Source organism: Salminus brasiliensis, chromosome 17, assembly GCF_030463535.1.
Source record: "Salminus brasiliensis chromosome 17, fSalBra1.hap2, whole genome shotgun sequence".
In the NCBI taxonomy this organism is placed as follows: domain Eukaryota; kingdom Metazoa; phylum Chordata; class Actinopteri; order Characiformes; family Bryconidae; genus Salminus; species Salminus brasiliensis.
The window spans coordinates 23,115,891-23,131,159 of NC_132894.1; the positions used below are offsets into that span (position 1 = coordinate 23,115,891).

The 15,269-nt window shown below is 41.1% G+C and overlaps 1 pseudogene; it reads left to right on the forward strand.

Annotated features, from left to right (window-relative positions):
- The window catches only part of LOC140538540 (uncharacterized), a 16,205-nt pseudogene extending 7,057 nt beyond the window's left edge, over positions 1-9,148 (forward strand).
- The last annotated feature ends 6,121 nt before the right edge of the window (positions 9,149-15,269 follow it).

The window sequence follows — 15,269 nt, forward strand, 5'->3', positions numbered from 1 at the left end:
ACAAACTTGCATCAGCTGGGAAGACGAGGATTACGATCCGATTTCGTGGCTCCTGCGAAACATGCAGAGAAGAACTTGGTGGATAGGGAGAAGCGGCTTCAGGACACATTGTTACAAGCACAGTTAATGTACTGCTGGACTGAGGCAGGGGACTCTGGAGCAGGTGAGATTGAAGGTAGAAGAGAATGTGCTTATTTTAATTGTGGGAAATCAGACTTTTGCAAGAGCGTGCAGATCAGAAAAGTGGCAACACTGCAGAAGCCGCACGCCGTATCAGCAAAATGGATATAGAAGGTCAGAGCAGCAAAAACCTTCAGTTCAGTTACAGAACCAGACTATGCCGAATAGGATAAGGTGGGAGAAAATGTAGGCAGTCTGTAAAGATGATTTTGGAACCCATTCTAAATGTAAGGATTTGCTGGGAAAAGTATTCCGTTTTGGTTAACTCTGGAGCAACAGTTTTAGTATTTATGGAGGGGTCAGTATCCATATCTGTCAGTACGGACACAATTTTAACAGTGGATGTTTCAAAGGGAGGCAGGGGGAGGGATATAGACTTGCTCCTAAAGATTGGTAAAGCAATAGTATTTTTTACCCAGTACAAGTACACTGCTCAAAAAAATAAAGGGAACACTCAAAAAACACATCCTAGATCTGAATGAATGAAATATTCTCAATAAATACTTTGTTCTGTACAAAGTTGAATGTGCTGACAACAAAATCACACAAAAATTCAAAAAATCTAATTTATTAACCAATGGAGGCCTGGATTTGGAGTCACACACAAAATTAAAGTGGAAAAACACTACAGGCTGATCCAACTTTGATGTAATGTCCTTAAAACAAGACAAAATGAGGCTCAGTATTGTGTGTGGCCTCCACGTGCCTGTATGACCTCCCTACAACGCCTGGGCATGCTCCTGATGAGGATCTCCTCCCAGACCTGGACTAAAGCGTCTGCCAACTCCTGGACAGTCTGTGGTGCCACGTGACGTTGGTGGATGGAGCGAGACAGGATGTCCCAGATGTGCTCAATCGGATTCAGGTCTGGGGAACAGGCGGGCCAGTCCATAGCTTCAATGCCTTCATCTTGCAGGAACTGCTGACACACTCCAGCCACATGAGGTCTAGCATTGTCCTGCATTAGGAGGAACCCAGGGCCAACCGCACCAGCATATGGTCTCACAAGGGGTCTGAGGATCTCATCTCTGTACCTAATGGCAGTCTGGCGAGCACATGGAGGGCTGTGCGGCCCTCCATAGAAATGCCACCCCACACCATTACTGACCCACTGCCAAACCGGTCATGCTGAAGGATGTTGCAGGCAGCAGATCGTTCTCCGCGGCATCTCCAGACTCTGTCACATGTGCTCAGTGTGAACCTGCTTTCATCTGTGAAGAGCAGAGGGCGCCAGTGGCGAATTTGCCAATCCTGGTGTTCTCTGGCAAATGCCAAGCGTCCTGCACGGTGTTGGGCTGTGAGCACAACCCCCATCTGTGGACGTCGGGCCCTAATACCATCCTCATGGAGTCAGTTTCTAACCATTAGTGCAGACACGTGCACATTTGTGACCTGCTGGAGTTCATTTTGCAGGGCTCTGGCAGTGCTCCTCCTGTTCCTCCTTGCACAAAGGCGGAGGTAGCAGTCCTGCTGCTGGGTTGTTGCCCTCCTACGGCCTCCTCCATGTCTCCTGGTGTACTGATACACAGCTCGTATTGATGTGCCATCCTGGATGAGCTGCACTACCTGAGTCACTTGTGTGGGTTGTAGAGTCCGTCTTATGCTACCACGAGTGTGAAAGCACCACCAACATTCAAAAGTAATCAAAACATCAGCCAGAAAGCATAGGTACTGAGAAGTGGTCTGTGGTCCCCACCTGCATGACCACTCCTTTATTGAGTGTCTTGCTAATTGCCAATAATTTCCACCTATTGTCTATTCCATTTGCACAACAGCATGTGAAATTGATTCAGTGTTGCTTCCTAAGTGGACAGTTTGATTTCACAGAAGTTTGATTTACTTGGAGATATATTGTGCTGTTTAAGTGTTTCCTTTATTTTTTTGAGCAGTGTACATTGAGGGTACAAATAATTGATACTTCTGTTACACGGTCAAAATCTGAGCTGTAAAGTTATAATGACAAGACTGAGACTAATGACTTTACCAGTTTTTATTAAGAAGCAGCTCAAAGTTTGGCTACCAGTACTGTCCCACAGAGAGTTTTAAGTTAAGCGAGGGCATTGTGTCTCCTCCTACTCCTACTATTTTAAGTTTTTAAGCTGTGTTTGACTCGTTTGGAGTCTGGCAGTTAAGGGTCTTGTTATGCTTGAATTTATTTTTAATCTTTATGCTTTTGAAAGTCTTAGTTTTTGATAAAGCAAGTAAAAAAAATAAAACTAACAAAATAAATTGAATAGAATCCCTTTTTAAGAGATTTTGAAATTCCCAAATGCAATAAATTCTATAAAGTTGCTCCCTCATGCAACTGCAAATAACAACTAAAGGAGTTCTTATCTTGGTACAGAGGAATTGGGAGATTACTATTTGAAACCAAAGAAGGGATGAAGAAAGGAGAATAATACACATTACAACAAAAGTAAGAAATGGGAAAATTGCCTTTATATCAGTTCACACTCGAAATCCAAAAAAAAAACATCCCAGTTTTTCTTTTCTGTTAGATTATCCAACAATTCTAGAGGACTTTGAGTTTGTGGTGGGAGCAGATATACATAGTCATAAATCATTTATTAATTAATCAGGGGGTGATAAGTCAGCTGGCCACTAGCTCCGAGCTTAAGCTATGTATTACCACACTGCCTTTTCTCAACTGCATCTTATTAGAGGGTCTCTTTCAATTCTAGAGGAGAAACATCCTTATCTGTCAGATGAAAAAAGGGAAGTACCCTGGATTGGACGCCATCCCTGATCAAGTCAAGTCAAATTTATTTGTATAGCGCTTTTTACAACTGTTGTCGTCACAAAGCAGCTTTACATAATTATTACTTAATAAAGAACAGAGACAGAGAAGAAAGAAGAAATAACATGAAGCGTCAAAGACCCCCGTGAGCAAGCCAACGGCGACAGTGGCAAGGAAAAACTCCCTCAGAGCTGGAGGAAGAAACCTTGGGAGGAACCAAGACTCACAAGGGGGACCCATCCTCCTCTGGCCAGACTGTTTTAAACATTAATGATAAAAATTACCAAACCAGGTACAACAGAAAGTTAATAGTTGTGATATTAATAGTGTCAGACAGGCACGAGTCCATCTAGGTTTCAGCACGGCCACCAAACAGGCAGCAGCGGCTGGCAGGTGAGCCATGGGTGGTGGTGGGTTGGGGGGGGACCCGCTGGCTGGACTGGTAGGTGGCAGCTGGTTAGATGCAGGTAGAGGGGACCTCAGCGGGCAATCTTCCTGCAGATCGGGCTGGGTGGCCATTTACTTGGGGAAGGTAAAGAGAGAGAAGTTAGTTCTAAGAGGAATTTTATGGAGTGCAGAGAATGTTGATCATCAGCATCTGGGTATGTCTGATGACTCCAGCAGGTCTGATTATCACAGCATAATTAAAAGGAGAGAGCCAGAAGGTAACACGGACACGGGCGTACCCTGAGAACACCAGCATCTATCTGCTCCACCGTCAACAAACCTGAGTGATCGCGTGTAAGCAGCGAGACGACAGCTCCAGCATCTCGGAGTACTACAATTCCCTGGGTCCGCGAACCCCTGGACCTGCAGCCCTTATCTAAGAAACATTAATTACCAAAAGCTAAACTAAACATATAAGTTTTCAGTTTAGATTTAAAGATTGAGACTGTGTCTGAGTCCCGAACATTATCTGGAAGGTTATTCCAGAGCTGGGGGGCTTTATAGGAAAAGGCTCTTCCCCCTGCTGAGGTTTTCTGAATTTTGGGCACGAGTAAGAGGCCAGCACCCTGAGATCTAAGTAGTCTTGATGGTTCGTAATATACTATAAGATCCTGCAGGTACTCAGGAGCGAGGCCATGTAGGGCTTTATATGTTAATAAAAGAATTTTGTATTCAATACGGAATTTAACTGGGAGCCAATGAAGTGCTGATAGAACTGGACTGATATGGTCAAATTTTCTAGTTTTAGTAAGGACCCTGGCTGCAGCATTTTGCACCAGCTGAAGTTTATTGAGGTTCCTGCTGGAACAACCTGACAGTAATGCATAACAGTAATCTAGCCTTGAGGTAATAAAAGCATGTACTAGCTTTTCTGCGTCTTGTAGTGATAAGGAGTTTCTTAGTTTGGAGATGTTCCTAAGCTGCATAAAGGCTGTTCTACTAATATTAGCTATATGTTGCTCAAATGATAAATCTGAGTCGAATGTGACGCCAAGATTTTTAGCTGCTAAACCAGGAATGATGGGAGAATCTGCCAAGTCTAACATTAAGTCTGATAGTTTATTTCTAGAGTCTTTTGGACCTAAAAGGAGAACTTCGGTTTTGTCACTGTTAAGGAGAAGGAAGTTATGTGACATCCAGAGTTTTATATCCTTTACACAGTCCTCCATTTTCTGTAATCTAAATTTATCATCAGGTTTGGCTGATATATAGAGCTGTGTGTCATCTGCATAGAAGTGGAAATTAACGCCATGTCTGCTTATAACTGAGCCCAGTGATAACATGTATAATGTAAATAATAGTGGTCCTAAAATTGAGCCTTGCGGAACTCCATATCTTACTTCTGCGTAGTTTGAAGATAAATCGTTTATCTTTACAAATTGGAAGCGTCCCGTTAGATATGATTGGAACCATGATAGGGCTGTCCCTGTGATTCCAACCATTTTCTCTAATCTTTCTAGTAATATAGAATGATCTATTGTATCAAAGGCTGCACTAAGGTCTAGTAGGACTAATAAAGATACGTAGCCTTGATCAGAGGCAAGAAGGAGATCATTCGTAATCTTCACTAGGGCTGTCTCTGTGCTGTGATTGAGTCTAAATCCAGACTGGAATTTCTCATACATGTCATTTTTACTCAGGTATAAGCAGAGTTGTTGGGCCACAGCTTTTTCTAATATCTTAGATACGAATGTTAAGTTTGAGATGGGTCTATAATTAGATAATGCGCTAGGATCAAGATTTGTTTTTTTGATTAAAGGTTTTATAACTGCTATTTTAAAGGTTTGGGGTACATGCCCAAGGCTAAGGGATGAATTTACAATTGTTAGAAGAGGTCCGATTATAATTGGGAGAATTTCTTTTAGCAATTTAGAGGGAATCGGGTTGAGTGTACATGTTGTACAATTAGCTGAGGATATAATTTTTTCTAGTTCTGGCTGTGGAATTGGGTAGAAGGCTTCCAGCCTTTGTTCTACAACTAAGTTTTGTTCTAAAGCAACTACATCGGGTGACGGCCATGTTTGATTTAATAAGCAGGGTTGGATTTGTTGTCTAATATTTTCTATTTTATTATTAAAATAGTCCATAAAAACATGACTAGTTAAAGATGTTGGGATCTGGGGTTGAGTATCTGCCTGGCTTTTAGTAAGTTTAGAGATCTCATTAAAAAGAACTCTGGGATTGTTTTTGTTTTTCTCGATCAGCGAGGCCAGATACACTGAGCGAGCTTTAATGAGTGCCTTTCTATATTGACTAAGGCTGTCCTTCCACGCAGAGTGGAACACCTCTAGTTTGGTCGTCCGCCATTTACGCTCTAGTTTCCGCACTGTTTGTTTTAAGGTACGAGTTTGATCACTGTACCACGGTGCAAGCCTTTTTTGCCTCATCATTTTATTTTTGAACGGTGCTACTTTGTCTAAGGTTGATCGGAGGGTATTCTCTAGATCGTTTGTTAATTTGACGAGCTCCGTTTGGTCTGACGGAGTGTAAGCTAAGGTCGATAGGGGTGGGAGATTTTTAGTATACTGTACAGCTGTCATTGGTGTTATTGTGCGTTTTAGGCAGTGTTGGGGAGAAGAATTTACATTTTGCCTTAGATGTAGCTCAAAGGAGATTAGATAATGATCTGATATCACTGAGCTTTGAGGTAGAATATTTAGCTGATCAATGCTAACACCCAGGGTCAGGACTAAATCTAGGGTATGATTACAGTAATGTGTGGGTCCAGTTATGTTTTGTATAATGCCAACAGAATCTAAAATTGATACAAACGCCTTTGTTAATGGATCGTCTGCTTTTTCAAAGTGAATATTAAAATCTCCTACTATTATAACTTTGTCACTGCACACTGCCAAGTCTGCAGAAAAATTACTGAATTCTTTTAAAAATTCAGAGTAGGGCCCTGGAGGCCTATAAATATTAATCAGTGAGAAAACATTTTTATTTGTGGTCGGATTTGATATATTAATGTAGATAAGCTCAAAAGAAGTGAAGGTGTTACAGTGTTTTTGAATAATCTCTAGTGTATTCTGATAGATTATACATACTCCACCTCCTCTGCCTGATAATCTAGGGCTATGTACATATTTATAGCCTGCGGGGGTGGCTTCATTTAGAGCTATATATTGATCAGGTCTAATCCAGGTTTCGGTGAGGCAGAAAACATCTAGTTTCTGATCACATATAATTTCATTTACGATCACTGCTTTTGAGGATAGTGATCTAATGTTAAGTAGACCGAGCTTTAGGTCTGAGGTGCTGGTGTTATCGTTGAAATGAGAGATTTTAACACTGATTAAATGATTAAAACGAGCTGATCTAGATGTTCTCTGTTTGGCTTTAATTCGGGGCACAGACACAGTCTCAATACAGTGAAACCTGGGTGACGCCTCAAAGCAGCTCGCAGACGATCGGTTTAGCCGGTCTGTCTGCGGCCTGGTCTCGGCTCTGGATTGTCAGCAGCCTTTTACACTCCTCTGCCGACTAACTAGCAGACTATGAGCTATGCTGCACGTAAGTAAGGCAGCACCCTCCCGCGTGGGATGGACACCATCCCTACCTAAAAAACCAGGCTTGCCCTCAAACTTTAACCAATTATCTATGAAGCCCACATGATTTTCGGAACACCACTTGGACATCCAGCGGTTCAGCGCTGTGAGTCGGCTGTAGGACTCAGGGCCGCGCCTCATTGGGATGGGACCAGAGCAAATTACGGCATCGGACATAGTCTGGGCCAGTTTAACCACCTCTTTAATATTATCCTTAGTTATTTCTGACTGCCGCAGACGGATATCATTGGCCCCTACATGAATAACTATCCTTGAATATCTCCTGTTTGCTAGCCGCTTAAGGTTGCCGCTAATGTCCGGCGCTCTGGCTCCCGGTAAACAGCTAACGGTCACTGCTGGAGCCCCTAAAGGACGAGCTATCTTCACGTGTCGAACAATAGAGTCTCCTATGACCAGAGTTCTCTGAACAGGCTCCTCAGCGGGTGTTTCGCTGAGCGGGGCAAACCTGTTTGACACGCGAATCAGTGCAAACACTATCACATTTAGTGCAAACACTATCATTATCACTAGCGGTGGGAAAAGGGTCTAGACTAAACATGCCACACTTCTCACACTCAAAAAGTCCAGCAACAGCCATAATAAAATACAAACTTACCGCTTTCAGCTGATTTAGGCACCGAAATAAGGTTGTTGTTGTGGGGTACTCCGCTTTTTTAATAAACCTGTGGACTGTAAACACAACCTAAAAGCAGTTACGAGGAAAAGCGCTAGAAAGTGATAGAAAGCAGAAAGAACAAACTAAACACGGAGACAGTGATTCCTCCAAGGACCGGGTCTGGAGTAAGGATTTCCCACAAGCGTTAGCAGTACAGGAGAGAGCAGCGGTACAGGAGAGAGCGAATGATGAATTTTTATTTATTCTTCTGGGCAGAATTGGGAACTTTATTGTTAGAAATGATGAATTACTGGCTACATTTAAGGTAAATTTCATAAGTATGTTAATATAGCTTTAATCTTTTTCTTAAATAGAACCCAACTTTTTGCAATAGTTGTCGCCCAGTATCGCTTATAAATGCTAACATAAAATGATTTGCTAGGGTATTTTCAGGTAATTATTGGTGCCTGAAATGATCATAAAGTCTCGTTCGGCGGCTGATAACATTTCATTGTCTCCTGCACATTATTCACTCTGTAGACACTTCCAAGACACAATGAGCTATCGTCTCACCATGCCATGAAGACCTTTGATTGTCTTGAGTGACCCTATTTGTGATCCGCTTTGGAACATTTTGGCTTTGGTACTCGATTTAATTCCACGATAAAAAAAAAATTATATTCAAACCCATCTGCAAAGGTCCTTATGGACCTTATGATCCCCCAACCAAAAATCACCAAATAATACGCTGGAAATTTCTACATGGATTCTAGCTGACACCATTAGGATGATTCCCTATGCAGCTTTTCCAATCTCCAGCTTTTTTTTTTCCAGATGACCTTGGCACCTTTCTGCACACGTTTTGTATTTATTTATTTATTTATTTATTTATTTATTTGGCATCAGATTTCTACTGATCTAACTGCTCAACTGGACCATGATGATCTGTGCTCAGTGCCTATTTACCTTTTGAATGATTTCTGTGTAGCAAAAAAGACTCTTACTCTGTTCTCTAACAGCTGTGTAAAAGCTGCTGGTCTGTGGATATACATTTAGAATATATGAAGTATTTATTTCACACAGTCTAAAAATCTAAAACAATCTTAATCTTATTGGGGGGTGTGGCACGTTCCACTTTTGACATACCTATGGCTGATACATCTGGGCATAAAGATTTTTCCAATTTCTTTATCTATGCGATCCCAGAGACTCAAAGACCAGAAAAGGCAAGTTCTGGAATCTACTGAGGAGGACGAAGCTAGCATTCCTGCTAATGCTCACCCAAACATGTCCACTCTTCATGCTGAACTCAGATCTATATGCTAATTTGAGGTGGAGGCTTCGTTATCCACTTTAGTTACCACCACAGAAGGTAGAATGGATGAGGTTGAAAACAGACTCTCGATGCCTGAAGATTCTCTAAACAACCACGAAACCCAAGTGACCAAGCTGTCCAAAATAGCAGAGTTCCTGCAGGCAAATGCTGGAAAACCGTGGGAGAAGGAGAAACCAATTTTTGGTTTGCCGGAAAATGCAGAGGGTAATGTCCGCCCTGGCAGAATTCCTCCAACACCGGATTCCCTCCTGGATGGATTTTCCCACAGATTTTCCGCCCATTGAAATTGAACAAGCTTTAAACAACCCGTTTCCTTTTTTGTTTTTTTTCTTTTCTCATGATTTTAAGTTGAATTGCTTTCTCGCATTGATCTCACCCACCGGTGATTTAACATGCTGGTGGAGGGGACGGTGATCTCTGAGCGGCTGTTGGGACTTTGTGGTTGCTAAGTATGTTGATTTTTGGCCCCATCAAGCCTCCACATAAAATCGATGGTGCCTTTTTGGGGTTAGGGTGGTTGTTTTTTTTCTTCCTAATTCCTAACTCCATATGGTTAATTTTAAATTTTAAGTTTGTTTTAAAATGAGTATGCAGTCAGGCCTTTTAGTTATCTGGAGAGAACTACATCCCATGACTAGGGATTATACATTTTACTCTCATCCCAATGGCTCCTATTCAAGATGGGATTACTCATTCCTGTATGCATACACACGTGGACAAAATTGTTGGTACCCCTTAGTTAATGAAAGAAAGACCCACAATGGTCACAGAAATAACTTGAATCTGACAAAAGTAATAATTCTATAAAAATGAACAAGTGAAAATCCGACATTGACTTTGAACCATGCTTCAACAGAATTATTTTAAAAAGTAAACTCTAAACAGGCCTGGACAAAAATAATACCCCTGAAAATAATATGACCAAAGGGACAATGGTAAAAATATATAAATATAAATATATATATATTAGGGTACAGGTAGTCACTGTGCTGTCTGGTGACATGGTGTGTACCACACTCAACATGGACCAGAGGAAGTGAAGGAAAGAGTTGCCTCAGGAGATTAGAAAGAAAATTATAGACAAGCATGTTAAAGGTAAAGGTTATAAGACCATCTCCAAGCAGCTTGATGTTCCTGTGACAACAGTTGCACATATTATTCAGAAATGTAAGGTCCATGGGATTGTAACCAACCTACCTGGCCATGGGAGGAAAATACGAATGGTAACAAAAGAGCCCAGAAAAACTTCTAAAGAGATTAAAGATATACTTCAAGCTCAAGGAACATCAAGGTCTGATCGCACCATCTGTCGTTGTTTGGGCCAAAGTGGACTTCAAGGGAGACGACCAAGGAGGACACCAATGTTGAAAACAAATCATAAAAAGCCAGACTGGAATTTGCCAAACTACATGTTGACAAGCCCCAAAGCTTCTGGGAGAATGTCTTATGGACAGATGAGATAAAAATTAAACTTTTTACCAAGGCACATCAGCTCTATGTTCACCAATGGATAAATAAAGTATATCAAGATAAGAACACTGTCCCTACTGTAAAACATGGAGGAGGCTTTGTTATGTTCTGGGGCTGCTTTGCTGCATCTGGCACAGGGTGTCTTGAATCTGTGCAGGGTACAATGAAATATCAAGACTATCAAGGGATTCTAGAGAGAAATGTGCTGCCCAGTGTCAGAAAGCTTGGTCTCAGTCACAGGTCATGGGTCTTGCAACAGGATAATGACCCCAAACACAGCTTAAAACACCCAAGAATGGCTAAGCGGAAAACACTGGACTGTTCTGAAGTGGCCTTCTATGAGCCCTGACCTAAAATCCTATTGAGCATCTTTGGTGAGCTGAAACATGCCTTCTGGAAAAGGCACCTTTCAAACCTGAGACGACTAGAGCAGTTTGCTTGTGAGGAGTGGGCCAAAATATCTGCTGAGAGGTGCAGAAGTCTCATTGACAGTTACAGGAATCGTTTGATTGTAATGATTCTCTCAAAAGGTTGTGCAACAAAATATTAAGTTAAGGGTACCATTGTTTCTGTCCAGGCCTGTTTCATGAGTTTATTTTATTTTAATAATTCTGTTGAAGCATGGTTGAAAAGCAATGTCTGACTTTGATTGGTTAATTTTCATAGCATTTTTATTTATTATTACTTTTGTCAGATTAAATTTGTCTCCTTTACCATTGTGGGTTTTTCTTTTATTAACCAAGGGGTACCTACAATTTTGTCCATGTGTGTATGTTGAAGGTCTGTCAAATTGGTTTTATCTGACCACAGTCCAGTCTGTTTAGAGGTCATGCTAAATTCAGCAGCCTTAAAAACACCTCAGTGGCATTTTAACACACATTTACTAAATAAAGAAGCGTTTTGTTTCTATGTTAAAGATAGAATTACAGATTATTGGCAAGACAACTGCAACTCTCCAGTTATCAGTGCAATTAAATGGGACACCCTCAAAGACATTTTGCAAGGTCATTTGATCTCTTATGCGTCTCACCAGAAAGAACTTTAAGCTGAAAACCAACGAAAAATTTGGAAGCGAATGCAACTAGAACACATGCTGAGAAAGCGTTCAGCAGGGTTGAATGAAATTTTCTTTTTGCACTTCTGGAGAAAATTTTATAAATTGTCAAATTGTTGTATTTGGACCCCACAGCCTTCATTAACAGTCTTATATCTATTATTTCCAATATCCAATTTAAAGACACTGCATGACATATGTCATCCTAGATCCCTAACTTCCCTACCATTTATTTATAATTTTGACAAAATACCATCTCTCTCTGATAACTTTGTAGTGTACAGTAAGGCCTTAATTGTATCTCTTTATGGTCACCACTCTCCTTGAATCCAGATCTACCCCTTCAGCTTAGAGACATTGGGCTTAGTAATTGGACATTAAGGGGCATATGATTTTTCTAGTTTATTCACAGCAGGAGTTTTAAACTTAATTGAACAACTCAAAGTTCAGTATTAGGAAGTCCAAAAAGTGCTTTATCATTTTTTTCAAATCCGACACTTTACCCAGTCATGTCAGAAAAGTGGCAAGTTTAGATTTTAACTCAACGAACTGGATGAACAGCTTGCCTCAAACAGCTCAAAGTAGAATCTCTACCCTTTACTTTACTTTATCCAACATGGACTCATGTTTTGACACATTAAAACTAACTTGGGAGAGGGGTCTTGGATTGACGTTTGATAATAAGGTCTGGGGTTTTGTATATTTGCAACTGGATCTTTCCTTACACCTGTCTGCCTGCACAGTATATTCCCTAAAACTTCAAGCATGTGTTTTAAATGCTTTACTGAAGTGGGCACAGTTTTACATGTTTTCTGGTTGTGTGTGAAGTTACAGAATTACGGGAAGGAAATTCACTTGGTCGTACAAAAAATAACTGGCATACAATTTATGTCTCCAGCAGTGAATTTCTTAAATGCTGTAGACTCTTCCCTAAAATATGACCCCATCAGTCTTTTGCAAATTTATTTGATCTAGCTAAAAAGTGTATTCTGTTATTCTGGTCAAAATCAAATATTCCTTCCAGAAGGATGTGGTTGAAGCAGATTGCCAAATGGTTACGTATGGAAAAGCTAACCTATGAGTTGCGTCAGAATGCTTTACCAGAATTTGGTCCCCTGTACAGTTGTACTTGGGAAACGCCAATTGAAATTTCTTGCAGATATTCAATTTTACACATGGAGTTCTTGCATTAAATTAAGTAATTTGTTAAGTATACAATCTCTAGTCCCTAAAGCAGTCATTGTCAATGACATTATGGCTGCTAACCACCTTATTTAACCAGGTCTCTGTGAAACTGAATCAATCACGTATTATGTTGGGGGGCATAAAATCGGTTCACAGGGGCCCCTGGAAGCTAGGACTTTTTGTAATTATGATATGTCATGTTATGGAGCCTTTATTTATAGATCATGTAGCCAATACACAGTGTGTTCCTGAGACAATAAATACACAACTGTGATCAGATTAATCAACAGCATCACAGCTAGCTTACTGTAAGTCATGATGGAATATCCAAATAAGCAAACATTCATCATTGAAAAAAACAAATCTATTCAGAGATTGTGTTGCTGCGGCCATCCTAAGTGTAGGAAAACTAGTAAATGATCCTCAACCCAGAATATCAGTATTATCCTTCTGATTTCAGTGTGTTTGTTATGGACTCAGTGGTCAGCTGGGTTCTGTGTAAAGCCATTTTATTTACATAATCATGCAACATGTTCAGGTTCCTCCAGACTGTTTGAGAGCACACAATAATGTATTCAGTTTACAGACAAGCTTTTCTCCTGTATTTGACTTTCCTTCAAATCCCTCTGGTTGCTTCACATACAGCTCACAATCATTGAGCATTCAAGTAGGCTGTTGTAATGTCCATCTGGTGAAGCTGAAGGTCGTACTATGCGGCCATCTACATCAAAGTCTGTATAACCTCTGCAGTTGGAGAAAATGTCTCCTTGTAATCCACTCCCATTACTTGACTATAACACTTAGCAGCATATCAGACTTTGTATGTTTCTGATACACCTACACTGCTTTAATCATGGACTCCCCTACCCTTCACTGCATGTTCAGCTTCTGGGAGAGGAGTCTGGGAGAGGAATGTGTCATTTTCAATGAGAGAAGTTCTCTCCTCTTTTATAGTGTCAACCCAAAACTGTGGCTTTGTTTAACAACTTTAAAGCTCTGTGGTACTTTACAGACTCTGTATTAGTAGTCAGTATCAGTCAGTGTCTGATTTTCAATATCTGAATCAGTAAGTATTGAGATGTGTTCCTATATCTCTTTGGATAACGTGTACAGTCACTAAGTAGCTTTTATCCTCAGTAAACGTCAGAATGTGTCTACAACCTCTTTTGCACACTGGATCTGTAGGACCAGCTAGGTCAGTGTTTACTAGTGCTTTTGCTCGTGCATCAGGTTCTCGGTTTCTACTCTGAACCTAAACTGTGAAGTCTGCATACAAGGGAAATCTGCTCAGTTTATCCATGTTACCCTTGATTTCCATGCCCTCTACTGTATCCTGTAATGTGGAAACATCATAATAACAGTGACTAAGGATTTCATGCTGCGTTTGAATGTTGCAGCCATCACCACTGTGATCATTGACCACTTTCAGGTAAGAAAGCCTGTTGTACTCTTTTAATGGCAAATTTGTTACTTGGTTTTTGTGGCTTTATTTTCCATGTCCTTGGCAAGAGTTCACAAAGGCTGTCTCTGTTTCTTTTTGAATGCATCGACCCACCAAGGTCTTCGCTTTTGCAGTTACTCAAATGGAAGTAGGGCTGTTGTGGTGAATGAATTAACCCTGCAGTGAGTTAGGGTGGTTCAACATTGCAATCTGCAACTTTACTGTCAGTCACTGAATATGTACTCAATTTCCCCAGACTCCTCTGCTTGCACTACCAGCATCTGAGTGTGTGGTTTCGTCTACTCATTGGCATGACTCACTGACCATTGTTTGCGTTTCTGTCTGTGTTTAATCTGGAGGAACATGGCGACCGTGGAGGAACAAGCTCTTCAGACGCTCTGCAGGGAGGTCGTCAAGCCTGACTGGCAGATCCAGCTGCAGTTGTAGAGGTAGTCCAAACTCCACCAACGGAAGATAAGGCTGGAGGTTGCCTGTGACTCCTCCAACACGGCAGTCTTAATTCCAGCACTACCGGCGGTGCGGACACAGAGGGTCATCGTCTTTACTCCCGCACCGGAAAGAGGCTCTGGGAGCGTCAGCGCAGCCTAAAAAAGCAAAGGGTCCTCCACCACCACAGGATAGTAGGCAGGTCAAGGATTTACTTGATTTCACCCATTTATTCTGTAATTCCTTGGTTTGTATTAAAAGTAATATCAGTGTCCCTCATAGTATCTCGGACAATAGTAATTGCCAGGTTGAGAACACCTGCTGGATCAATTGCAAGACGAGTTCAATAACTTTAACAATGGCAAGCATCAACTAGTCATACTCTGCTAGTCTTAAGATGATCAGCAGATGAATCTGTTTGAAATGTTTTTTTTGGTTGTTGCACATTATAAACCAGCTCACATGGATTTTATATAACTGTCAACTGTTAGCTAGGTGCACCACAGTCTGTGTTAGCCAGAGCCAAGCCTGTTATCCTGACAACAAGAGCCCATTGCTCCTAAAATGCACTCAAGTTGGAGTTACTGATTTACATGCTGCTCAGTTTAACAGCACCTTTTTTTCCCCAAATAGTTGTAGCCTGCTGTTTCCCCTTCTTGCAGCCTGATGAAGACCTCAATTATGAAGTGCCTTCACTGGTGCATGACCACACAAACCTTCTGGACGCAGGTACATCATCAGGGCTTCCAGCTGTTTTCATTTAGAAACCTCACCCAGCTACTTCCATTTCATGTAGTTATTGCTGCAT